Here is a 25,498-nt window from a genome sequence, read left to right on the forward strand (position 1 = left end):
GTTTCCCATAATAGGGAATGGTTAAATAAAGCATGGCATATTTATATAGTGAGATACCATGCAGCTATTAGAGATCATCTGTTCGAAGAATATATTCTTACATGGAAATATGAATACACAGGAAAAGGGGCTGATAGGTGATCGCCGCCCCCCCCCCATATACACCTGTTTGTATTTTCCAGTGTTCTACAATGATCCTGTATTACTTTTGAAAGAGAAAAATATCCCGATAGATGTTTTCGTAAAATGAAAAAAAAAGAGCCTTGGGCAACCTTAAAATACAACAGTAGAGCTGCCAAAAATCAATTCTGCTAAGGTCAAAGGCAGCTCCCTTCATGAAGCTATCGCCTGGACAAGTCTCCTTACTACTCAGGATTGGCACCTTACCGTTTGCCTTATTTTACAACAACCACGCAGGCTTTCTAGAACCCTTAAAAATAGGATTCCACTGCACAGTCATAAATTCATAGTCTGCGTTTGCCTCCTTGGATTTTCTACTGGATAGGCAGGCTCGAGATTCTACCCTCCCTTCCCTATGCCAACATATTTCACTACTTTTAAATAACCTGTCAGTTTCTAAAGGTAAATATTAGGGTTAGCTCCTTCTCAGGCATCATAATTCTTTCTCGACTAAAATGTTTGTGAATTTTAAATCTCTCAACTGAGATACATGTGCTGCATGAAGTGACCCTGTGGACAATGGACTCCCAGCTCCATACGAACGATCCCAGTTCAGGGACCTCAAGAGAAAAGTCACAGGCAGGGACATGGAGGCTCCAAGGAGATCTACTGACCAGAGGGTTCTGAGATCACAATGGAAAAGCAGAAAGGATTCCCTGGCAAGGTCCTGGGCATTCACCCCTGGGTGGGTCTGCTCTCCAGAGCTTACATACTTCTTCCAGCCTTCAGGCATTGAAAAGAAGTAACACCTTGTCATCAAATCATGTATCTTTCTTCAAGAGAACATTACTAACACATTTTAAAATAATCCCCCCTCCCAAAAAAATCCATAATTGGCAGTCCTATTTTATGGACAGAAAACAAATGAAGTTGCGAGAGGAAAATCAGAGATTCATAAAACCACAGAGTTGGAAGAGAGCTTGAAATCTATCTCCTTGTCTATAGACAGATGAATAGATAAGCAAAATGTGGTACACACATACAGTGCGGTGTTAGCCTGACAAATGAAGGAAAATCTGACACGTGCTACAACACGGATGGACCCCGAAGACATTACATGAAGTGAAAGAAACCAGACACAAAAAGACCAGTACTGAATGGCTCCACTTCAATGAGGTTGCTAGGGGAGTGAAATTTCTAGAAACAAAAAAGTAGAATGGCTGATGCCAAGGACAGGGAGTGAGGAGTTACTGCTTAATAGGTCAGGAGTTTCAGGTGGGGAAGATGAGAAAGTTCTGGAGATGGATGGTGGTGACGGTTGCACAATGTGAAGGTACGTACCTAAGACCACTGCACTGTACACTTAAAAATAGCTAAAATGGTAAATTATTATGTATATTCTACCACAATTAAAAAAAAACTTTTTTTTTTTAAAAGTCATTTTGGGGGGCGCCTGGGTGGCTCAGTTGTTAAGCGTCTGCCTTCGTCATGATCCCGGGGTCCTGGGATCGAGCCCCGCATTGAGCTCCTGGCTCAGCGGGGAGCCTGCTTCTCCCTCTCCTCCCTCTGCTTGCTCCCCCCGACCCCCCGTGCTCATGCATGTGCTCTCTCTCTAAAATAAATAACATCTTTTAAAAAAAAAAGTCATTTCACTCAATAACTCTTCCACTTAAAAAATATTTATCACCTGCTATACAACTTGCTCAAACTTTTTTTTTTTTTTTTTAAAGATTTTATTTATTTATTCATGAGAGACAGAGAGAGAGACAGAGGCAGAGGGAGAAGCAGGCTCCCCGCGGAGCAGGGAGCCCGATGCGGGACTCGATCCCAGGACCCTGGGATCATGACCTGAGCCGAAGGCAGACGCTTAACCGACTGAGCCACCCAGGCGTCCCAACTTGCTCAAACTTCTATAAGGCGAGCTTGGAATCTAGGCGACTTGTGTTCCAATCCTGTCTGTATTAGCCCCAAACTCCAAGCCCCAAACTTCAAATGTACTTCTGACTTTAAAGCTTAAAGTTTATACAGACCCTTCCCTGTATGAGGACCGCCTCCAAAAGGAGTTATTTTCCCGTCAGGGGCAAAGGCCTTGCTTTGTGTTCATGTCAACACTGTGGCTCCTCTCTGTTCCCTCTGCTTCATCCAGTGGTTCCGCTTTGAGCAACAGGAGGGCTCTTTCGTTGAACAGATGGCAAAGGGCCAAAAGTATGGTAAATTTTTGTTGTTTATTTGTTTCAAGTACCTAAAAGTGACCAGATCTAGGGCACCTGGCTGGCTTATATGGTAGAGCATGAGGCTCTTGATCTTGGGGTCATGAGTGCAAGCCCCACATTGGGCACAGAGCTTACCATCAATCAGTCAGTAAGATAAAAATGACCAGATCCGTTTTTCTTTCATCTCTGACAAATTATCTGGGGCTGGAAAAGTCCCTTTGCAAGCGAGCCAGTCAGCGGGGTGAAGGTGGGGAGAGAGGTAGGAAGGGAAGGAAGCCCCTTTCCTCATTCTCACTTCAAAAACACCAAGCTTTGTTTGGGGATTCCCACCGAGTTCATATTCCTCAACTTAGAAACGGAATAGAAAAATCCAGAAATGCTTGGGCAGAGGTCAAATTTTTTAAATTGTGGCCAAAAGGGTCAGTGTTTTCTTTCAGGCAAGGGCCGCACTGGGGGAAATTTCAAAACCAACAATAACAAACCACCTACCAACTGTGAAACACATGGAGAAGAGAAAATTGGGTGCAAAATGGAAATGGATTTTTCTAAAATGGAGTCAGATGCCCAAAGGGCTCACCAGAGAACTCTAGGAATGGTTGCCTCAGTAATGAACAACATACCAGTGATTTGTAACAGCGAGCATTTCTCTTTAAAGTACTCGTGGAAAGCGCCAAAAGGGGCTGAAAACCCTTTTCTCAAGCCTTTAGTACTGTGACAAGTCCCTGTGACAAGCCATGCCCTCTGTCACCACCCAGGCCCGTGGCCTCTCATTAGTCTCCCAGGCTGCTGTGCCCCGCTCTAGTTCTCCCAACAAAATCGTACCAGAATAATTTTCCTTAAATACCACAATCATCATCTCAGGCCTCTGCTCAAAACCCTTTAATGGCTGCTTAAATCATCATACATCCAGGGTAAACTTTCTAGCCTGCTTCTCCAGCCCCACCCTCCGTGCAGACTTCTAGTCCTCTACTCCCAGAAAGCACCTCCATCCCGGGCCCTCTCAGGACCTGGGTTCAAGTCCCTGGTCTGACTTTTACAACAGTGTGGACCAGAACACTTTTGTGACAGGAGGAGGCCTGAGTTTGAATGCCGTCACGGTCACCTGCTAATCTGCATGGCTTGGGTAAATCCCTTTGCTTGTCTGAGCCTGCTTCCTCCCTTGAAAAAAGTGGATGAACACCACCCACTTCCCAGGGATGTTTTGTGGGTAACATGGAGAAGAGTCTGCACAGCACCAGCCCGGTGCTCAGTCCCCGGCAGGCGCATTCTCCCTCCGTGAGATCACTCATCCTGCAGCCCTGCTGGACGCGCTCTGAGGACAGCCAAGTGCTAGGCGGACAGTATGTGTTATGACCACTTTTGAGCTCACACTGGGACCTCTGCCTGAAATGTTCCTTCTCCGCTCTCCTCCCAGGCCACAGCACGTCCTAGTTTCTCGGACCACTCCAGGGGGCTTGCCTTCTGACTCAGTCCACAAGGTTCCACATGGCTCAATGCCATCTTTGTTTTTCATTGCTTCTCTGACCCAGGGAGGGCTTTTCCTCCGGAAGAAGACCACAGACTCCCTGGAAACCATGTGCTTCAGACTCCCGGGTGCTCCTAGGGCCTCCCTGTGCAAACTTCCCACCCACAGACGCCCTATAGGCTGCCAGGTACAAAGAGCACAGCGTTAGGAGTTGCTGCTCCGCTGGCAGCCCTTAAGGCCGAAACCACCAAGAGGCCACCCTTAGATGTATCACTTGACAAACACAGTTTAAATGTTAATTAGCTGACAACACTTAGAAATCGGAAGATGCCACATATTGTGAACATTTTGGAAGATTCGACCTCCCAGCTCTGCATTCCAGAATGGCTACCCCTTTGAGACGAAGGATGCTCTCACCAGTTCGGCCCAGACTCCCTATCACCTCTGCACGGGATGTAGCTGAAGCAAAACCAAGTTACTTTTTACTCCTAAATCTCTACGAAAAGCTAGGAAATAGAAGATATATGAGAAAGGATGTACGATTCTAGACAAATGGGCAAGGAGCATGTTTCTTTGCAGAAGCCCCCCATTATAACAAATCGAGGGGTCCAGCGCAAGGGCCTCAAAGTGGACCACAGGGCCACGGCACACACAGCTGGCCCAACACCTCTGCCCACCCTCGGCTATCAGGAGCAGCCCCCTCCCATTGCTCCCACTACTTAGCTCTCGGATGACTTTTTTTTTTTTTTTAACCTTTTTTCTCTAGAATCTTGTCAATTCTGCCCTTTCACAGAAATGCTAACCTTTCAGAGATGATCAGCCAATCAGGAGCTCCTCTGGGTTGGGTCTGCAAACCACAGCCTGGAAATGTCCCTGGGGTCCTGGGACCTTGGCTGTTTTCACCCTGTTGGCTGCTCAAAGGGCTCTTTCTTTGCTGCCATAGACATTCTTTCCTGGGGGTATGGAGAGAGAGAGAGAGAGAGTGTGTGTGTGTGTGTGTGTGTGTTGGGGAGCTGGGTTAACTAAAAGGAGACAAGGGGTTGATGGATTGTATGTGCTTGAAAATTCAGAAGGCCGTCTTCGGAGGACTGAAAGTTTGAACTATGCTCCTGAATTCTCTCTTTTCTAAGAGTGTTTGGTGTGCTCAAGACCCTAGTGTGCCCTATCTCCAGTAATATCCCAGCTGAGAAATTCCTGCCAAAGACAGGCCATATTTGCTTCCAAATGTGCCTTAAAAATGTGATTAGCCAAAAAAAAAAAAAAAAGTGATTAACCAGGTGATTCTGCCACTTACTAGCTCTGTCGACACATCTTTCCATCTCTCTGGGCCTCAGTTTCCTCATCTGTGAAATGGGGGTAATAGTGCCTACCTCACAAGTTCTTGTGAAAATTAAACGAGGCAGCACATGGAAGTACTTCCCATGATGGTGCTCCTCGCTTGGAAGAAGCCTCCGTGTGACAGCCTGGGTCAGTTACTAGGCCATTCAGCACAGCCGTGGGGGCAGGTTCTGGAAGCAGAGGGCCAAGCTTAAATACTGGCTCAACCACTGATCAGCGTTACTGGCAAAACTACTCAGTCCAACAGTGCCTCCCTCAAAGATTATGTTGAGACGGGGAAACCGAAGCGACCCCATGAAAGGAAAAGCTGTTTTTCTCCTTTGCCTCTTTTCCTGCTTCTCTTCTTGCTAGGACTGGTACCCCCGCCTTCCATCTGCCTTAATGAACGTCTACCTTGTAAAGGCCAGGGAATTAATGATTTCTTTGGAGTCTTCCAGCATAAGAGAGAACATCTAAGGAGAGTCCAGTGAGGGCCCCATGAACGTTTTTCAAGACCATGGACTCCAAACACCTTGAAGCAAGTCCCCTGGCCCCAGGGCATAAATGACTTATGGAGGACCGCTGAGCTCTCCTCTTTGTTCAACCAGTTCCTAGATGCCTGAGAGGACACGGACACCAGACCACTGTCCTCAGTAACAACCCCAGACCCAAAGCAAAGACAAGACTCATGCTCCTTTTCCTTTCCAAGTCTCCCAGATGCTCTGTATTTGCTCTCCCTAGATCTTTAATAAACTCTGCTCTTACTTCCTCTCAGCTCACATTTGATTTCCATCCTGTAGGAAGCCAAGGGCCATTTTGGCTGGTCCTGTGGGACCCCACTCAGGGTCCTCAGACCCAGCCTCCTGCATCAGTGTGAGAATTAATTTATTTATTTATTAATTAATTTATTTATTTTTATTTGACAGAGAGAGAGACAGCGAGAGAGGGAACACAAGCAGGGGGAGTGGGAGAGGGAGAAGCAGGCTTCCCGCAGAGCAGGGAGTCTGATGCGGGCTCGATCCCAGGACCCTGGGATCATGCCCTGAGCCAAAGGCAGACGCTTAACGATTGAGCCACCCAAGCGCCCCTAATGTGAGAATTTAAATAAATACATATAAAACACTTAGGGCCTGGCAGAGTGCACACCCAATAAATGGAAGCTATAACTCTTACCCTTATTATGATTCTTTATTCTCAGCATCCCCTTCATTTATGGGTCTCATTCTAGATCACAAAGCACTAGATACCTGAGTACAGTGGTCACCTAAAAGCATATTAACACCAATAACCATCAGGGCCTGTCTGAGACGGACCAGAGCGGCATGACTACTGGGTCTCATATGGGAAGGAAGGATACATCTCACAAATACTCTGGACTCTACATGTATGAATGATGAACCACGAAACTGTACCCACTCACTTTCTTAAACATTATGGGCAGGCAGAATGGGGTTCCCATGCACTCAACTAAATTTTACATATGCATGTCCTATGTCCCAGGCACTGTGGTACATGCTGGGAACGTAACAGTGACAAGCACGGGGAATACGCATTTTTAAAAAGCTCCCCAGTTGACTCTGAATATCAGCCAAGGTTGAAAACTTACCACTTGATGTTTCCCTTGTAATAAGCTCTTCAGGCAAATCTAACAGAACTAGGTCCTGACACCATTCCCTGCCTCTCCCCACTGCCCTCTGAGGTTGAAAAGTGTATTCCCTACAAGAATATGGGATCCACACTTAAGAACAGGAAGAACAGAGACTAAGTCTCCTCTCCACTGGCCTCCTTTGCTAGCACTACCCCCTTCCTCAGTCTGGAAAATGGCAGCAAAGTGAAGGTCCTTCAGCCCCCTGGGAGGCTGGGGACTCAGCCTGAGATCCAGCCTGGGAGCAGCAGCTGGAGCTGGTGCAGGCAGACATTACCCATCCTGAGGCCCCAGCGTGCAGGCCCGACACCTTGTGATAACAGCCATTTGGCCAGCAGCTTCTGGGAGAGGATCATGCTGAAACCAAACAGCTCAACAGCCAGGAGTAATTTGCCCCAAGTATCGGTCCTGCTTGGAGGCAAAACAATTAGTAGGTTGATGACAGCCTGATGCGTGAGAAATCATTTTTTAAAAAAGAAGGGAAAGAAGGGTTGCTTAAAAGAAGCCCTTTAACTCAGAAGGCAGTTCCATCCACCTTACAAATTCAGTGCCCTCAGAATACACATCCATCTGTCACAGCAGGGAATCTTTTAACTAGCAAAAGAGCAAGAGAAGGAATTCAGATCAACATCATGGGCTCTAGCAATAAAGCTGGTGCCGATTCACTCCTTTCCCTCAAGGCAGGAAAGAATCAAGGAAGAATTTCAAAATCTTTTTATACAATTAAAGAAAGGGATCCGGTGGGGGAAGGGAGCAAGGACAGAGATCAAGAAGCTTAAGGTTTGCTATTTTCAGCTCAAAATAAATCATGATAAGAAAGGACTAGAAGGTGTGATTTTATTCTTAAGATCTAATCCAAGGCAGGAACAGTATCGAGTGTTTGGGAGGGGAGGGTGGGCTGAATAAACGGTCAGGCCAGTACCAATCTTCTCACCCCTCCTCCAGCCCCCCAAAACAAAACCAGAGCTTGTCACATGCTGCTTCCAGAATTTTATAATCTAAATTACAGCTTTCAAATAATTCAGATTCCACTCTTAACAAACTTCAGAGATGTGAGGCAGATGACAAAGAAAATCCAGCAAAACATATCCAAAGAACTGTACACAATCAAAATGGTAGCAGAGAAAAGAACAAGACAATATGGTAATTTTGGCACAAGAGGAGCCGCAAATTACACACCAAACCAGTAAAAAGGGCTCCATAAGAAATATACGTTCATGGGGCGCCTGGGTGGCTCAGTCAGTTGGGCGTCTGCCTTCAGCTCGGGTCATGATCCCGGGGTCCTGGGATCGAGCCCCACATCGGGCTCCCTGCTCAGTGGGAAGTCTGTTTGTCCTTCTGCCCCACCCCCTGCTCACGCGCTCTCTTCCAAATAAACAAATAATTAAAAAAAAAAAGAAATATACGTTCATGGGGGCACCTGGGTGGCACAGTCAGTTAAGCGTCTGCCTCTTGGTTTTGGCTCAGGTCAAGATCTCCTCGTGGTGGGATCAAGCCCTGGGGCTCCGAGCTCAGCAGGGAGTCTGCTTGAAGATTCTCTCCCTACCCCACTTGCGTTCACTCTCTCTCTAAAATAAATAAATCTTAATATATATATATATATACACACACACACACATTCATGATTTCCCCAAATGACTTTAGCATCTGCTGTTGTAATGATCGCTTTCTAAAAATCTGACTTTTACATGGTCCAATCACTGACTGTTTATGAAGCAAACGCAAAGTAAAATGGGTAGAACCCTAGTCCTGTGCATTATTAAAAAGCATTTCCTTGGCAGAGCCAATTAAGTTCTTTGAAAACACACATCCAGGGCGCCTGGGTGGCTCAGTTGGTTAAGCGACTGCCTTCGGCTCAGGTCATGATCCTGGAGTCCCGGGATCGAGTCCCGCATCGGGCTCCCTGCTCAGCGGGGAGTCTGCTTCTCCCTCTGACCCTCCCCTCTCTCATGCTCTCTCTCTATCTCATTCTCTCTCTCAAATAAATAAATAAAATCTTAAAAAAAAAAAAAAAAGAAAACACACATCCGTGGGCTGCTGGGCAATTTCAAGGTCTACAGGTATTAGGACCGGCGGCCCAGGGCTGGGATGTGTTTGGTGCTTCCTTTCAGCAGAGCACAACTACATTTTCGTTTGTCCTCCTCAGAGAGTCCTTCCTTAAATCAGTGACAAAAATGTACGTATGCTAATCTAGGTTCATACACACATAAATCCACATGCGCGCGTGCGGTTTTAAGATGCATCTCCTCCCCCAAAAAAGCTTTTCTCCTTATTTTAAGATTTACTAGCTCAGCAGTCCCGAGATTAGAACTTCCTAACGACTGCAAAGTTGGAGATTAAGGGGTGTAGCCGCAGTACTCAGGAACCAGACTGCAGTTTCTGCTGCCTCTTCTCTCCGCGGAGATGGCCAAGTTCTCTTTCCGCAGACATGGGTGGTTAAATCCAGAGTCTTTTTCAATAAATACATTTTAAAAATGTGAGCCAGGGGGTGTCTGTCAGCTGTGGGGAAACAAACCTCCTGCTTACAGGCACTCTCCTGGCAGAGGGTGGCAACCCCGCTTCCATGTATGGAAGTGAACGAAAGCAGTAAAACCTCAGGCATGAGCCTGGGCCGGGCTGGGGGGTGGGGGCAGCATTCCTCACGGTAAAGCCAGCCCTGCCACCCTGCCCTTGGCTGGGGGTCCCGCGGATTCTCTAGTGGAACGGCCATAAGGGCAGGAAGGATGGGGAAGCAGGAAAACAACAGGCCCAGCCCAGTCAACAGCCAGGAGGCACCCAGGAAGTGGAGGCTGGCTCGGACGGAAGGAGCCAGGCGGGCCCAGGAGCAAAGGCTGAGCCCGGAAAACCAGCGCGCTACTCGGCTCACTGACCTCAGCGCAATGGAATGCAGAATTCTCCACAATTTGCCATCCATCACCATTGCTCTCACAGGGCCGGCACTAAAGGAAGGGCAGATTTTTGTGTGTGGTCTGACTAAGGCTGAAAGGACAGTGCCCACTTCTTGCCAGGGAAAGTGTGGAAGTTGCAAAAAAGTTCAGGTCACACTGGGCGGGGGAGGGGCCGAAGCCGCCCTGCAGACTATATGACTCTGGGTAAGCACCTTCAGGGCTCTGTGCCTCAGTATCCTCGTCTGTGCAATGCGGATAAGAACAGCAGGTGCCCCATGGGGCTGTTGTATGAAACCTGTTGTGCTGTGCCCGGCACAAAATAAACGGTATAGAATGTGAAGTACTACTACTCACAATAACAAAGTGTAAAGGTTGCTTACTGAAGATTGAGAGCACCCTGCCTAAACGTATAAATCCAAGTGCTACTTTTCAAACTTGTCTTACATTTCACGTTCACACAGTTAGTTGCTCACCCCCTCTGTGGTACACCTTCCCTTGGCTCTGGGATGCCCCACTGTGCCCCTTTCTTTGTTCCTTTGCTGTCCTGTCCCCAGACCCCTGCTGGTGCTCCACAGGACCTGCCCTCAGGCCACCTTCCCTTTCCACACACTCTCTGGAAATCTCAGTCCCTCTCCTGGCTCTATTTGCTGGTGACTCACAGGCCTTTCTGAGGCACAGACCCACCTCTCTGCAGACAACTGAACATCTCTACCAGCTTTTACTCCCCCTAGCCTCCCCTCCAAACCAACACTCTTCCATTTCCCGTCTCAGCTGGTGACATACCTCGATGCCATTAACTCCTTTCTGTCTCACTTTGTCTTAGCTCAGGCTGCCATTAACAAGACACCAGAGACTGGGGGGGACTTTAACAGCAGACATTGATTTCTCGCAGTTCTGGAGGCTGGGAAGTCCAAAATCAAAGCAGTGGTAGATTCGGTGTCTGGTGAGAGCTCTCTTCCTGATCTACAAGACCCGCTGCCTCACATGAGGGTGTGGGGAGAGCAAGCTCTCATATCCTCATAAGGGAACTGATTCCATGATGAGGGCCCCATCCCATGACCTCATGGAAACCTAATTACCTCCTGAAGGCCCCATCTCCAAACGCCATCATACTGGGGGCTAAGGCTTCCACACATTCATTTGGGAGGACATAAATACAGGCATACCTTGTTTTACTGCACTTCACTTGACTGTGCTTTACAGATGGTGCGTTTTTTAATAATGAAGGTTTGTGGCAAGCCTGTGCTGAACAAGTCTACAGCGCCATTTTCCCAAAAGCATCTGCTCCCTTTGCATCTCTGTGTCAGATTTTGGCAATCCTTGCAGTATTTCAAACTTTTCCAATATTAGTATATTTGAATTGCTGCAATCTCATGATAAAGCGTTAAGTTTTTATCAACTGGATGAAGAGCTGCTTCTTATGGATGAGCAAAGAAAGTGGTTTCTTGAGATGGAATCTACTCCTGGTGAAGACTGTTGAAATGACACTGAAGGATTTTGAGTATTACAGAAGGTTGGCTGCTAGAGCGGTGGCAGGGTTTGAGAGGATGGACTCCAGTTTTGAAAGAAGCTCTACTGTAGATCAAATGCTATCAAATAGCATCACAGGCTACAGAGAGATCGTTCTTGAAAGGAAGAGTCAATCAACGCAGCAAACTTCACTGTGGTCTTATTTTAAGAAATGGCCACAGCCGCCCAACCTTCAGCAACCAGCACCCTGATCAGTCCACAGCTATCAACAAGACCTTCCACCAGCAAAAAGATTGTAACTCACCGAAAGCTCAGATTGGGTTCGCATTTTTTAGCAATAAAGTATTTTTAATTAAGGTAGGTACATTTTTTAGACATGCTATCGCACACTTAACAGACAACAGTACAGTACAAACATAACTTTTATATGCATTGGGAAATGAAAAAATTCATTTGACTCGCTTTATGGCAGTGGTCTGGAACAGAGTCTGCAGTGTCTCCATGGTCTGTCTTCGGTCCACGGCAGCCTCCAAAGCCGGGACACGGCCAAGGGTTGTATCTCCAAATGCTTCTCAGACCCACTCCCTCCCTCCCTCCAGTCCCTTCCCCACTGCCCTGTGCAGCTCCCTCGCCATCTTTCCCCCTCGGTCCAATGCTGTCCATGAGAAATGCGGACAGTTCCTGACTTAATCGCGGTTTGATTTCTCGACTTTACAACGGTGCGAAAGCGATACACATTCAGCGGAAATCGTACTTCAAATTTTGAATTTGGGTCTTTTCCTGGGCTGGTGATATGGGGTGCATCCTCTCTCATGAGGCAGGGCAGAGGCAACAAGCCTCAACGCCCAGCTGGCCACACGATCACCGGGATGAACAAATACACTTACAACTATTCTGCACTCATACAACCACTGGTTTTTACTTTCAGTAGAGTATTTAATCAATTACAAGAGATAGTCAACACTTTATTATAAAACAGGCTTGGGGCGCCCGGGTCGCTCAGTCGTTAAGTGTCTGCCTGCGGCTCAGGTCATGATCCCAGGGTCCTGGGATCAAGCCCCGCATCGGGCTCCCTGCTCTGCGGGAAGCCTGCTTCTCCCTCTCCCACTCCCCCTGCTTGTGTTCCCTCTCTCGATGTCTCTGTCAAATAAATAAATAAAATCTTTAAAAAAATAAAAAAGTAAAATAAAATAAAACAGGCTTGGTGTTCGATGACTTTGCCCAACTGTAGCCTAATGTAGTGTTCTGAGCATGTTTAAGGTAGGCGAGGCGAGGCTATGACGTTTGGCAGATTAAGTGTACTAAATGCATTTTCAACTTACAATATCTTCAACTTACGATGGGGTTTACCACAGCAATCTACCTGCAATGTAAAGCTTTTTAGTAGCCACTAAAAAGTAGAAAGAACCTGGTGAAAATAGTTTTGATAATATATCTTACTTAACCCAATATAGCCAAAAGATTATCATTCCAACATGTATTGATGAAAAAAAAAAAGTATTAATGAGATAGCTTACATGCTTTCCTTGATACCACGTTCTGACATCCGGTATATATTTAACACGGCACATCGCAGTCAGGACTAGCCACATTTCAAGGTACTCGATGTCACACATGGCTAGAAGCTATTGGACAGTGTGGCTCTGGTCTCTTTCCCTCAAGTCCGTTGTCTACATGGTTACGATGGTTATCTAATCTGATTGTGGAAGGTCCCTTCTTAGAACGCAACAGTGGCTCCCATCAGGCCACAGTCCTGCACCCTAAAGCCCCTTCACCTTCTGCCCCCTACTCGTCCATCCAGCCTCGTCCCTCACCCTTTATTCCCCCTCCCCCCTCTCATGTTAGGCCCCAGCAATGAGGAACCAACTGCAAAATGCAGATTGTATAACAGTGAGTATGGTATGATACTAATTCTTTTTAAGATTTTATTTTATTTTTATTTTTAAGGTGCTCAGTTGGTTAGGTGTGTGCCTTTGGCCTGGGTCGTGGTCTCGAGGTCCAGGGATCAAGCCCCATGTGGGGCTCCCTGCTCGGCAAGGAGTCTGTTTTTCCCTCTCTCTCTGCCCCTCTCCCCCTCTCGTGCTCTCTCTCTCAAATAAATAAATAAGATTTTATTTTTAAGTAATCTCTACACCCAATGTGGGGCTTGAACTCACAACCTCAAGATCAAGAGTTGCACGCTTCACCAACTGAGCCAGCCAGGCGCCCCCTAATTTTGTTTTAAACATATTTATGCACAGATATCTATAAAACGTGTGAGAGTACAGATGACAGGTATACATTTGCATAGAAAAAACTCCAGAAAGATAGGCACCAAAATGTAAGAAATCATGACCTCTGGTCGGCGGAATCTGGATGATCCTGAGCATGTTTCCTTTTGCAAATTTGTATTTTCTCATTTTTTTTTTTATAACCCCACAACTAAAAAAGGTAGTGGGAATAAAGGAACCTGCTGAAGGCGTGGCCCTAAAGCCAAGCATGATTAAGTTACAAAGGCCACTTTGCGTGTTTAGCATCATATACTGGAAAAATGGGTTCGGTCAATTATTCATGAATTCCATATATGTAAATTTGCCTACTTGCTCAAATTTATTTGTAACCCTCAAATTGATCTACTGACACCTTTGCGGTCATTCACAGGCATGCACTGGTGAAAAATCTGAGTCACCTGCCTGCCACACGTGTCCCAGTGGAGCTCAAACTAGGCAGCACGTGGCCTTCTTGCTTCAGCTCATCCTATAAACAAGTGTCCCTTGCATGGGCTGTTTAGTGCCACATGTTTTGCATTTCTGTGCTTTTTGTGGGTGATCTCACTGTTTAAAATGGCCCCCGGGCATCATGCTGAAGTGCTGTCCAGTGTTCCTGAGTGCAAGAAGCCTGCGTTGTGTCCTAAGGAGAAAGATGAGCTTCGCTCAGACACGCGTTATATTGCCATGGCCATAAGTTCAATATTCCTGAATCGACAGTCTGTGTTGAACGTGGTGTCATAAAGCAGAAACACGAATAAAACAAGCTCTGTGCGTGGTCCCCGGCGAGGGAGGTGACTGCGCGCGCGTGCACACACACACACACGCGCGCGGTCACCACGGCTCCGTGCCACATCACCTCTTTGGAGAGCAAACTGCAAAGCACCACTTTAAGAAGACTGTGCTGGGTTCCTGGAAGTATTTTAAAGCACACCAAGATGATGCATTAATAAGAACTGGCTTGAGCAATGATTCCCACCCCGAAGGTTCAGGACATCTAAATTCTCCCTCTAGTGCAATAGCTGGTCTGGCCCAGCAGCCCCCTTCCCAAACTCGAGGCTGCAGCCAAGTGCGTGTCCAGGGAGGGCTGCTCTGTGCTGACTGGGCTCTTCTCTACTCCAGCTTCCATCCTCCTGCTCAGGTCGGAATGACCTCCTGGAGACACAGGGCAAGTTCCCGTGACCCCAGGCCCCGTGGCGAGGTACCCGGGGTTCAGGTCCCAGCGATCCCTCAACACGGGAAGGGCTCTAACTGCCTGGACAGGCCCCAAGATAACATGCCCCCTCTCTCTTCCCCGCTGGCCCAACAGGAAAAAATACTGTGGCCACCGAGTCACCCGAATGGAATTTCTCTTTCACACTTAGGAGCCTCATCAGCCTGGACTCACAAATCGAAACACCTGGCTCCTTTTAAATTCCTTTCTTTACATCTCCCATATTTCAGCCTTGCTAATCCCCTTCTTAAGTGCTCAATGCTGTTGTTCGGTGCAGTAACGTGTTTGTTTTTTCAGCGATGAGTTACAGCCGCTTGAGGCTTTCCACAGGGGAGGTCTGACCGGCACCCCGGGCCTGACCCCAGCCCTTCCACAGGAAAGTGGCTCTGCTGGCAGGAACGGGCTCCTGGGACCGGGGAAATCGCAGTCCGGCTGTCTACAGGCCAAGAGCCACAAAGTCACTCGGGAAAAACAGGACTGCGGCATTTCCCTCTTTTCAGGATGCTTATCTCTCTGGGCTACAAGCAAAATTTGGCAATGTCCTGCGGACGCTGCGGACCATTTTTTAAAGTGCTACCAGGAAGAATATCAAGGAATAACACAGACCCAGCAGTAGGAGACCTGGAACCTAGAGGCTGGTCAGCAATGTGGCTGCGTTCGCGCCAGGCCTTAGCTTCCTCAGCTGTAAAGGAAGGGAGCTGCTACATAATCCCCAACATCCTTTCCAGTTTAACATCCAAAGACCCCGTTGCCCAATGTTATATAATAAGAGCATTTGTTTAATTCAAGCACAAATATATACAGAAGAATGTACGTCCCTGTTTAACTTTGAGACTTGCCTTCATGCTTGGAAATCCATTCTTCTTTCTACCCGACTCCGGCCAACTCTTCGATTCTTAGTCCCAACCTCTTCATTCTTTCTTCCAATAAATATTTGTGCCTAATATTCACTAATAAGTTACACCAAATGGATAAAGGATAAATAACATAATGATGAAGGGCAGAGAGGCCCTGTTCTCAGCAACATTCTGGTCTGGTCGGACAGAACACTCAACAGTCACCACCTCCTGACCATGCTGAGGGCTTTTTAAATTCTTCGTCACCTCAAACCTCCACAGTGGCCCTACAGGGTAGGTACTACTATCCTTCCCATGTTACAGATGGGGAAACGGGACTTAGAAAGATCAGAGTACCTTGCCCAAGATCTCAAAGCTAGAGGATAGGAGAGAGAGGTCTGAGCCAGGTCATCCACGAGAGGGGTCAGCCTCTCTGGCTGCTGAGTGACTAGGTCACAGCTGTCTGACTCAGTTCTTGGAGCTTCTGTTGGCAAGCCCATCCCTATTAGAATCAACTCACCAAACAGCATCCAATAGAGACTCTAAGTTCATATATAAACATGTATTTATATATGTATAATATATATACCCATATACACATACATATATATACATATACATGTATACACACACACACAAATTAAAATTAAAAATGCCTTTGAGAGCAGGGACGTCGTCACTAATTTCTCTGTATCCTGACACTGCCTGAGGCAAATGAGACTGACTGAGGCTGGCCAGTGTCAATACAAAGTGATGAAAAGCGCAGGCTTGATTTTGTAATACGAGCGCATACTAAGTGAGAAATCCAGCTTGGGAGCCTCTTAGTCCCTGTCATTGCTCCCCCTCTTCCCAACACTATACAGTAGTGGAAAATTCCCAGAGAAATGTCTTTTCCCTTATTTCACGAACAGAAGCCATTAACCCAGGTTTTCTTCTACATGATCTAATGAAGCACATTAGAAAATGCATTTCTGCAACCTGGCCCACGACGAGGTTCTGGGGTTTGAGATTGGCCTCTTTGGTACGAAGGCATCTATTTCTTACTACCTGCCACATCTGAAATCCAGGCCTTCTTTTCTCCTTCCAAGCCCAAACCCTGAGAGAGGCCACTATCACTGGGTAAGCAGTCAGCTTCCCCAAGTCTTCAAGCATGAAATCGCCCCTCCAAATCCGAATCACCTGAAATGTATTCTCCTGACCACCTGCCAAAGAAACTTTTGTTTTCCTTATAAAAGGTAACAATATTCTCCCTGAGCCTGGGGAGGCTCCCTCACTCATCAGTTTCCAAACAGACTCTCTCTACCCTCTTTCTCTCTCTACCCTCTCCACCCGGTACTTGGTCCTTATTGGTCCTTATTCTCTCCGGAGCTGGATCAAATGAACTTGCTCCTTCTCAACTTTCCCCTTCATTCCCGCATGGTTATTTATATCCAGAATCTTTCTTTCTTAATCCACTGGACTACCCTCTCCCTCATTTGAAAAGGTCACTTTCAAGTTAGTCTTTCCAGACAGCTTTCTTGAAGTAGGTTGCCACAAGCTCATTCTTTTCCTCCATGTTACTTTGCTCAGTAAGACGCGATGGTGAGCAAGGTTACTTGCTCATCTTCTGAAAATGCCACTAAACTGCCAACAAGATAAAAGGGGGTAAAAAACCCTATGCTAAAACAAAGCATTCACAAACTAGATGCACACTCTTTCAGGCAAGAGCACCATTATTTTCTTCACATATGTTTTCATTACAGAAGTGATTACATTGAGAGCATTTGTAAATCAGAGACCCACCACCACAGACACCACCACCCTAACATAATGATAAGCAATCTGAGGTACTTACTTCAAGCTTTCTTCTTATACATCTGTTTAAACAGTGTTATACTATAATCATGGTGTCTCTATAATTTGGGATCTTTTTTGAATACAATATCTGAAGCATAGTTCTATGTTCCAGCAAAGGTCATTAACTCCATTTTTAATAGCGGTCCAACATGATTCTGAGACTCTAATTTACTTAACCATTCCATAATGAACATTTAGTGTTCCCAATGTCTTAGTATTATTACACAGCTTGAAAGGATACCTTCGTGAAGATAAGGCGAGGCAAGAATCATTCCGGTTTTGTTCTGACCTATAGGATGTACATTTAATCCTCATTTAAGACGAACCATTCGGAAAATATTTTCACTTCCAAACTGACACTCACTCCCTTTCCCTTCTTAAATCAAATTCCCTTTTAAAGTTCACTAGATCTTTGCAAAGTTTGCCTTTCATAATTTCTATTATCTATTTATCTATATAATAAACCTATATAATTCCCATGGCAACCTTTTGATTTTTTATCAGCAACTTGCATCCACGAACCTACAACTGAATGAGTTATAAGTTTTCTCAGCTGCCTCTTCTAGAAATGAGTAAGGAATGTTCAAGGGACGGGGAAGAGCTGTGTGTGATATTTGATATGATGACTTTTGATGTAATATTTGTACATTTTTCTCAAACAACAGATGTATCCCAAAGATGCTGTAAAGGAGTTTTTTCCCCTAAGTGGAAGAAATCACTTTTTGAACATCTCTTAGGAGGTCACAATCTAAAACAGTTCAGCCTAATAAAATGAAGATCCTTCCGTAATAAAAACAACAGACATAATCCCTTACTTTGTCTATTTCATAACTTTGGATTCTGGGGGTGATGGATTTTCTAAAAGTGCAGCACACTCAGTAAATAAAAACTGATATTAAATACAGGTTGCCTAGTCACTAGTCACCACAAAAGACACAGCATAATACCAGTGCCCGGCATAGGGAAGTCCTTTGTCCCTGTATAAATCCGAATACTTGGAAGGGAAGAATGACAGCTCAGAGAATGAACCTCTTAATTTATCCAAATGGCAGGGCACACAGTGGAAATTCCACAGACACTGCCTTCTCAGTGCTTTATGTCCGTTCTAGAGGGGGCCCCTCTCCGAGGACAGGGAAAGCTGCTTTCAAAGGTCTCCTAAGCCCACCATACTCCGTGAACATGTCAGGCTAAGGCATTTCCCTTCTAGGGATAGTGGTTCCTTGCTCTGTTCCTTGTCTCTGTGTTGGGTTCAGTACCAAGGCAGGCTCGATACAAAGTTATCACAGGGCTGTGCAAGGACATTTCTAGTCTTCACCCACCTGAGAGAAAAAGCCACAGTTGTCAGGGACAGCCAATAATATGAGCAAGATCTGTTTAAAAGGCTTGGCTTAGGGGTGCCTGGGTGGCTCAGTCATTAAGCATCTGCCTTTGGCTCAGGTCATGGTCCCAGCGTCCTGGGATCGAGCCCCACATCGGGCTCCCTGCTCTGCGGGAAGCCTGCTTCTCCCTCTCCCACTCCCCCTGCTTGTGTTCCCTCTCTCACTGTGTCTCTCTCCGTCAAATAAATAAAATCTTTAAAAAAAAAAAAAAGGCTTGGCTTAGGGGCACCTGGGTGGCTCATGGTCCCCGGGGTCCTGGGATCAAGGGGAATCTGCTTCTCCCTCTCCATCTGCCCCTCCCCCTGTTTGTGTGCTCGCTCTTTCTCTCTCTCTCTCTCAAAATGAATGGATACAATCTTTAAAAACAAATAAAAAATTAAAAAGGCCCAGCTTAAAAAAAAGTATGTGTGTATCAAGGACACACACATATGTACATGCGTGTATATGCACAAAATACCTCTGAAAAGAAATACAAGACACTGATCACGGTAGCCACTCGGGGAGGCAAGCTACTGTCAGCAGCGGGATGGAGACTTCCTTACCCCTGCACGTCTTTCGTTTTATTTGAAATTTTATTTAACATGTGAAGACACTGTCCTTTCACAAAACAAAAATTAATTTCAAATGCTAAATCTACCTGTGTAAAAAATATGTAAGCATATACATTCATATATGCAGGATATGTGTATTCTTTTTCTGGAAGAATATGTAAGACATTGTTAGTGATTATCTCTAGAAAGAGGATGATTTTTATAACTAAAAAATGAAATGCTGGCTTTCTCTCGCAAATGGGAAGATGTTAGTAAGTGGAAAAATAGTGTTTAAGTCTATGCCTAGTAAAGGAATATAAATGGCTTTGTAATGTGAACAGCAGTGAAACCAGAATTTGTGCGATAGATGCACACCAACAAAGCCCAGGCTCCCAGTGAAGGCACACCATGTTTTGTTCCAGGAATCCGGACTCGCCCGGTAACTACTTTCTCCGCAGTTTTATCAACCAAAAACTAGGCTCCAATGACCTCAGAAAAAGTCACTAAGCCTTCACAGGAAGGCGCTGCTTCGAAAAGCGCTTCAAAACTAGAGCGTCCCACTACAGCCACTGCAAATTAATACTCCCCACAGCTCCATATGAAAGAGAATATGTTCAAGTGGTATTAAGTGGTATTTTACTCTTAAGCACATTTGTAAAAGTAAAAACAATGCATCCGAGGGCTGAAGCCAGCAACCTTCTCTGCACATTTGGGAAAGTGATTTCCCCCAGGAAAAGTGTTTTAAGGCATTTCATTTCAATTCATCCTCATGCCTAACATGTGAAATTTCCGAATTCTTAGGTGCCACACTGCAAAGAGTAGAACAGGTTTATGCTTCATCTTAAGTAGGCAAATACACCTGGGTAAGAAAACGAGTCCATTTTAAAATAGGGTAAAATTTTCAAAATAAACGGAGTAATTCATCCTAAAAAGTCAAATATTAAGAAAAATCTATCTGCACAAGGACACTAGGTTGCTTTGTAGCTAGTTTCCTGTCTCTTGCTAATTTTGAAACAAAATGCCACATTTAATGAGCCAGCCAGATTCTCACCCTGCCCGAGCCCAATGGCATTAAGGAAAAGACTCCCTCAGGCTCTATTAGTGCCCTAATGAGACAGTGCGGGGAGGGAGGTGTTGGGCTGGGGACGAGGCAGCCACTGCTGCCACACAGCCTTCAGAAAGGGCAGGATCTGGACATCCTGAACAAACAGGGTGCTCCCAACTACCTACTGACGGGATGTCTGGCCACAGCTCTTCCTACAGCGTCCTCTGCAGGAAACAAATGTAGGCCCAGCCGACCTGGAAACTCTCCTCCGGTAAGGTATGAATTACATCCTTGAGGGAGAAAATGTGCCCCCAAGATCACCCAACCCCAGCAATGATTTCTTCACCAGCAGCTACCAGATGGAAGGAGCACTGACGTTCAAATGGGCAAAAAGGGGGAGATTCTGCAAACTACAGATCGGTGAAGCTGATCAACCCTTCAACAGACCCTACAGCTTATTACAGTTATTAAACACACACTTCGGAAAAGAAGTGATCAAGTTAGAAGCAAGCATGGGTTCACTAAACAGAAGTCACTTCAGACTATCTTTCCTTGAAAGGGAAACGGCAAATTATCTAAGTTATAGCAAGCAATCTGATAGAGCAAAAAGATCTTGACAGACTGCAGAAAGTATCACATCTAAGTAAACTTACTCTTTCTTTAAAAATTTATATATGGGGTGCCTGGGTGGCTCAGTCATTAACTGTCTGCCTTCGGCTCAGGTCATGATCCCAGGGTCCTGGGATCGAGCCCCACATCAGGCTCCCGGCTCAGCGAGAAGCCTGCTTCTCCCTCTCCCCCTGCTTGTGTTCTCTCTCTCACTGTGTCTCTCTCTGTCAAATAAATGAATAAAACCTTTAAAAAAATAAATATTTATTTATTTATTTGAGAGAGAAAGAGAGAGAACACAAGCAGGGAGGAGGGGCAGAGGGAGAGGGAGAAGCAGACCACCTGCTGAGCAGGGAGCCCACCTTGGGGCTCAATCCCAGGACCCTGGGATCATGACCTGAGCCAAAGGCAGATGCTTAACCAACTGAGCCACCCAGGCGCCCCTAAGTAAACTTATTCTTGAGGATAACTGATATAAGATTTAGGACTGTGTTCTCATTTGTTCAGGTATAAAACTGATGAAAAAGACTTTGGAGTTTTGGTTGACAAAAAGGTCAGTGAGTCAACCCAGTGTAATGTGATAGTCAGAAAAGCTAATGCAATCTCAAACTATGATGATGTAAGTTTAGATAATATCTACAACAAAGGAGGTAATAAGCTGACCCTTTGTGCTTAGGGCAGACCACCCTGGCGTCTGTGTTCAGGTTTGGGGACTACTCTTTAAGAGAGGTCCCAGACAATCTCGGAGAGGGCTCAGATACAAATGGCCAGGATGGGAATGAAACTTGAACCCGTATCATATGAGAAATGGCCGAAGGACCAAGGGAATCTTTCATTTCAGAGAGAGGAGAGTTGTCTACAGTCCTTTATGGGCTGGCCAATTCCCTAGGAGAGAATGGCTAATGTCAGAATGGCCTTCTAAGGAGATGGTACCTCGTGCTCACTAGAAATGCCCCTGCAGAGGCTGAGCACTTGCCAGGCACACTGCCATGGGGTTAGCATAGATGACTCGAGTGGGCAGCTACAGTTCATTCTTGTCCCCTCCCTCTGGTAACACACTCTCATTTTCCTTGGTAAGCCCCTCCCACCCCTTTCCTGATGCTCAGTCGACTTGGTTTATGACCTCACCCTCTGGTTATACAGGTGTGGATATGACTTAGGCTTAGCCAGAGTATTACATACCCTGGCTATGGTGACTGGTCCTGGGATGGGAGGGTGACCAAGCTGGCCTCCTTCTGCTGGGGTTCTGAGAGGACAGGAAGCAAACCCAGAGCTGTGGTGGCCCTCATGTCAGTATGAGAGCAGCCTGCTGGAGGTCAGGGCCCCCACAGAGAGAAGCAGAGTGGACAGATGGAGAAGGGCAGCCCGTCTGGAAGACTGCATTTGAGGCACCCGGACCTACAAGGTGGTCAATACCTGGACTTCTCAGCGACAACAGCCTAGGATCCTTTTGAACCCAAGAGTCAATATTCTATAGACCTTTATAGATTAAGGGGGGAAATATGGATAAGAAGGGGTTGGGAATGTGGCAAGGGGGCAGACCCAGAAAAAGTTTAAGTGGAAGGAGAAACTTAAGGTTTAAGGAGACTTTAGAGACATAGCTACCAAATGCAATGTGTAGAACTTATCTGGATTCAAACAAATAACTGTAAAAAAAAATTATGAGATGATCAGAGAAATTTGAATACTGACTTGTATTTGCCGATATTAAGAAATTACCAGATTTTTTAAAGGTATGATATGATATGGTGATTTTTTTAAAAGATTTTATTTATTTATTTGACAGAGAGAGACACAGTGAGAGAGGGAACACAAGCGGGGGGGAGTGGGAGAGGGAGAAGCAGGCTTCCCGCTGAGCAGGGAACCCGATGCAGGGCTGGATCCCAGGACCCTGGGACCATGACCTGAGCCAAAGGCAGATGCTTAACGACTGAGCCACCCAGGCACCCCCAATATTGTGATTTTTTTGAAAGAGTTACTTAGTAAAATGTTTATGAAGGAAATGTTAGGATGCCTGGGAGCTGCTTCAAAGTAATCCAATGAAGAGGACGGAGAGAGGGTGTACATGAGTTGGTGATACTTCCATCTGGGTGCTGGGTACATAGAGGCTCACTGTGCTATTTTCCCTGCCAGTGTGATGTTTGAAGTTTTCCATAATAGTCAAAAAATAAATAAATGGCAGGAGAAATCGACAGAGACCAGACTCCGCTACCCCCTCCCAGCTCAAAAGGGAAATTGGAATCCGCTCAGGAAAACTGAGCAAGCAATGAAAGAGATGGTCTAGAATTCTACCCATAACCAAAGACACGAATGTGTCATCAAATCAACAACTGACCAGTAATGATTGCTGTCTTAGTAAGAAACAGAGGAGAAGCAAGATTACATGACGGGCCACTAGATACAAAGAGTCTAGGTGCTGAGCATAAGGGAATGCTGAGGGTAGGAGTGATACAAAGAAATAAAAGCTGAGAATTTTTCTCTCCTGCAATCTGAATAGCCATAACATAGGGACTGAAATATCCAAGCACCTGGGGTCATCATTTAAAAGGCATTTACTATGCACTTGACACTGTTCTAAACACTTTCCGGATATTAACTCATTTAACCCTTAACGACAACCCTATAAGGTGGATATCTCCATTTTAATGACCTATAAGGTGGATATCTCCATTTTAATGACCAGGACCTAGAGACACATAAGTCAGGTAGCTTGCACCAAAATCACACTGCTAGAGAGCGACAGAGGTGTGATTCAAACCGGGAAACCCAGACCCAGAGCCCATATTCTTACCCACTCTGCAAGATTCTAAACGTTCACTCCTAATAAGGGAGAATTTGTGAAGATCCGTGGGTATAAATGCTTTTTTAAGCTGCAGCCAAGCCCGGGGCCCAAAGCGGAGAAAATGCTACATTTAAGGTCATTCAGAGCTCAGAGGGTTACACTGTGATTTTTCCCCATCACAGGTTGTTCTGCCCAATCTGTATATTTCACATCAAACCCTGAAAAATGACTAACAGATGAGGCAGCTGTGCTGTGAGCCACCACGATCAAAAGAAAACTGTCTTGACCTGATCACATTTAAAGGCGAAAAAAGGCAACATCTTCTGATTTTAAGCAGACTACATCCATTCAGATTTTTATCCCTGGCATACTGACCAAAAAAAGACAAAAAACTATACAACCGATTCATCTGGATAAAATTCTCGTAGGAAAACAAAGAGGGAAACCCTATCCCTAGAACAGCGAAACTCACCACACCCTGTTTTACGATTATTCAACAAGGATCTGAGATAAAAGCATTCTTAACTGTAGAAATATTACTTGAATTTACCTGTAACCGGTGTCTGCATTGAAATAATACAACCGGGAGTAGGTGATAGATGTAACAGAAAGGAATGCTGAATTTTAAGCATAAATGGTTTTTTCAAAAAGGATTTTCTTAAGTGTAGTTCATACAAAAATACACTGTATATCTGGTCCAAGAGTTATGACCAGCAAGCGGCAGAAAATTTATGTTTGCTTTTAATCATGGATGCCACAGAACAAAAGTTTCCATTACAGGGTTTCACTCGAGAATAACGGCACTCAAGCAACTTTCAATTACTATACTTCTTACTTGTCATAAAGCAGAAAGCACATGTTTGAGATTTTACTGGAAGTTAGAACAGCAGTTTCTGAAAACCTCATAAAAGGGAGGACTGATTTAGTCCTAGGATCTCGGCAGGATACCTGAAGTTCAATTCTGTCTCTGAACAAAAGCACTGTAGCAGCCCGCAGGCTTTGCAGAGGATGAAGGGGAGCTGGGGGCACTTCACTGGCTGATCTAAAAAAAGCCAAATCATTAAAAGGTCCTTAGAAACCACCACCGCCGAAAGGCAGCAGCAGAAAAGTTCTGGCTTTCCCGTCTTCTAGGCAAATGCTTTCAGCAGTTAAAACTACTTCTATCTTATTATACGGTCTTCTATGCATATCGAGAGTGAATCCACACCAAAAGCCATTTGTTGAAAAGAGAACTTTCAGCTCCCTCCTCTTCCATGGAGAATGTTTGATATGAACGTTTTGTAAGACACAATTTCACGAACAGAAAGGACCGAGTTGAATTTAAGGGAGTTCAGCCGAGCCCTTTCATCTGACACTGTGACCCTAATCTAATAATCGGTTCTCTTTGCTTCAATTCTCCAACTCGAACATACTTTGAAAAGTTAAAACGTTTAATATCTACTGATTACTAGTTGCTGGAAGATATAATAGGCATGCATTTTGAGCTCCTTGGAAGAAAGATTCTTGAGAAACACAAACTATGAAATATAAAAGCATGGGATATAAGTCTGCAGATAGACTATTTTAATGGCCTAAGATTTTTGACATTTCAAAAGCACAGTGTAGAGTCTTTTCCTATTTTTGAGCACAGAATTACAGGGCAATAGAGTTACACGTCTATTTGCTTGTTTAAGTGCTCTTTAAAGCACTCATTAAGAAACAAAAACAAACAAAAACACCCACATACTGTGGATATATACAATTATACAATTCAATTAAGGCCCAACTCTAATATTAAATGTTAAAATCAAGCTCTGTAATAGTGAAAGTGCACATTTCAACTTACATGATGTGGAAACTACCATGTTTTCACGTTCCCAATCTAAAAGTCAAATGCCTGTTTTCTGTGATCACATTACCCCCGT

At 45.3% G+C, this 25,498-nt stretch overlaps 1 protein-coding gene across 1 annotated transcript in view; it reads right to left on the minus strand.

Annotated features, from left to right (window-relative positions):
• Positions 1-25,498, minus strand: part of NXN (nucleoredoxin) — a 154,914-nt gene that overhangs the window by 121,699 nt on the left and 7,717 nt on the right. The window lies entirely within an intron of this gene.

The sequence above is a fragment of the Neomonachus schauinslandi genome, chromosome 15, assembly GCF_002201575.2.
Source record: "Neomonachus schauinslandi chromosome 15, ASM220157v2, whole genome shotgun sequence".
Lineage (NCBI taxonomy): Eukaryota > Metazoa > Chordata > Mammalia > Carnivora > Phocidae > Neomonachus > Neomonachus schauinslandi.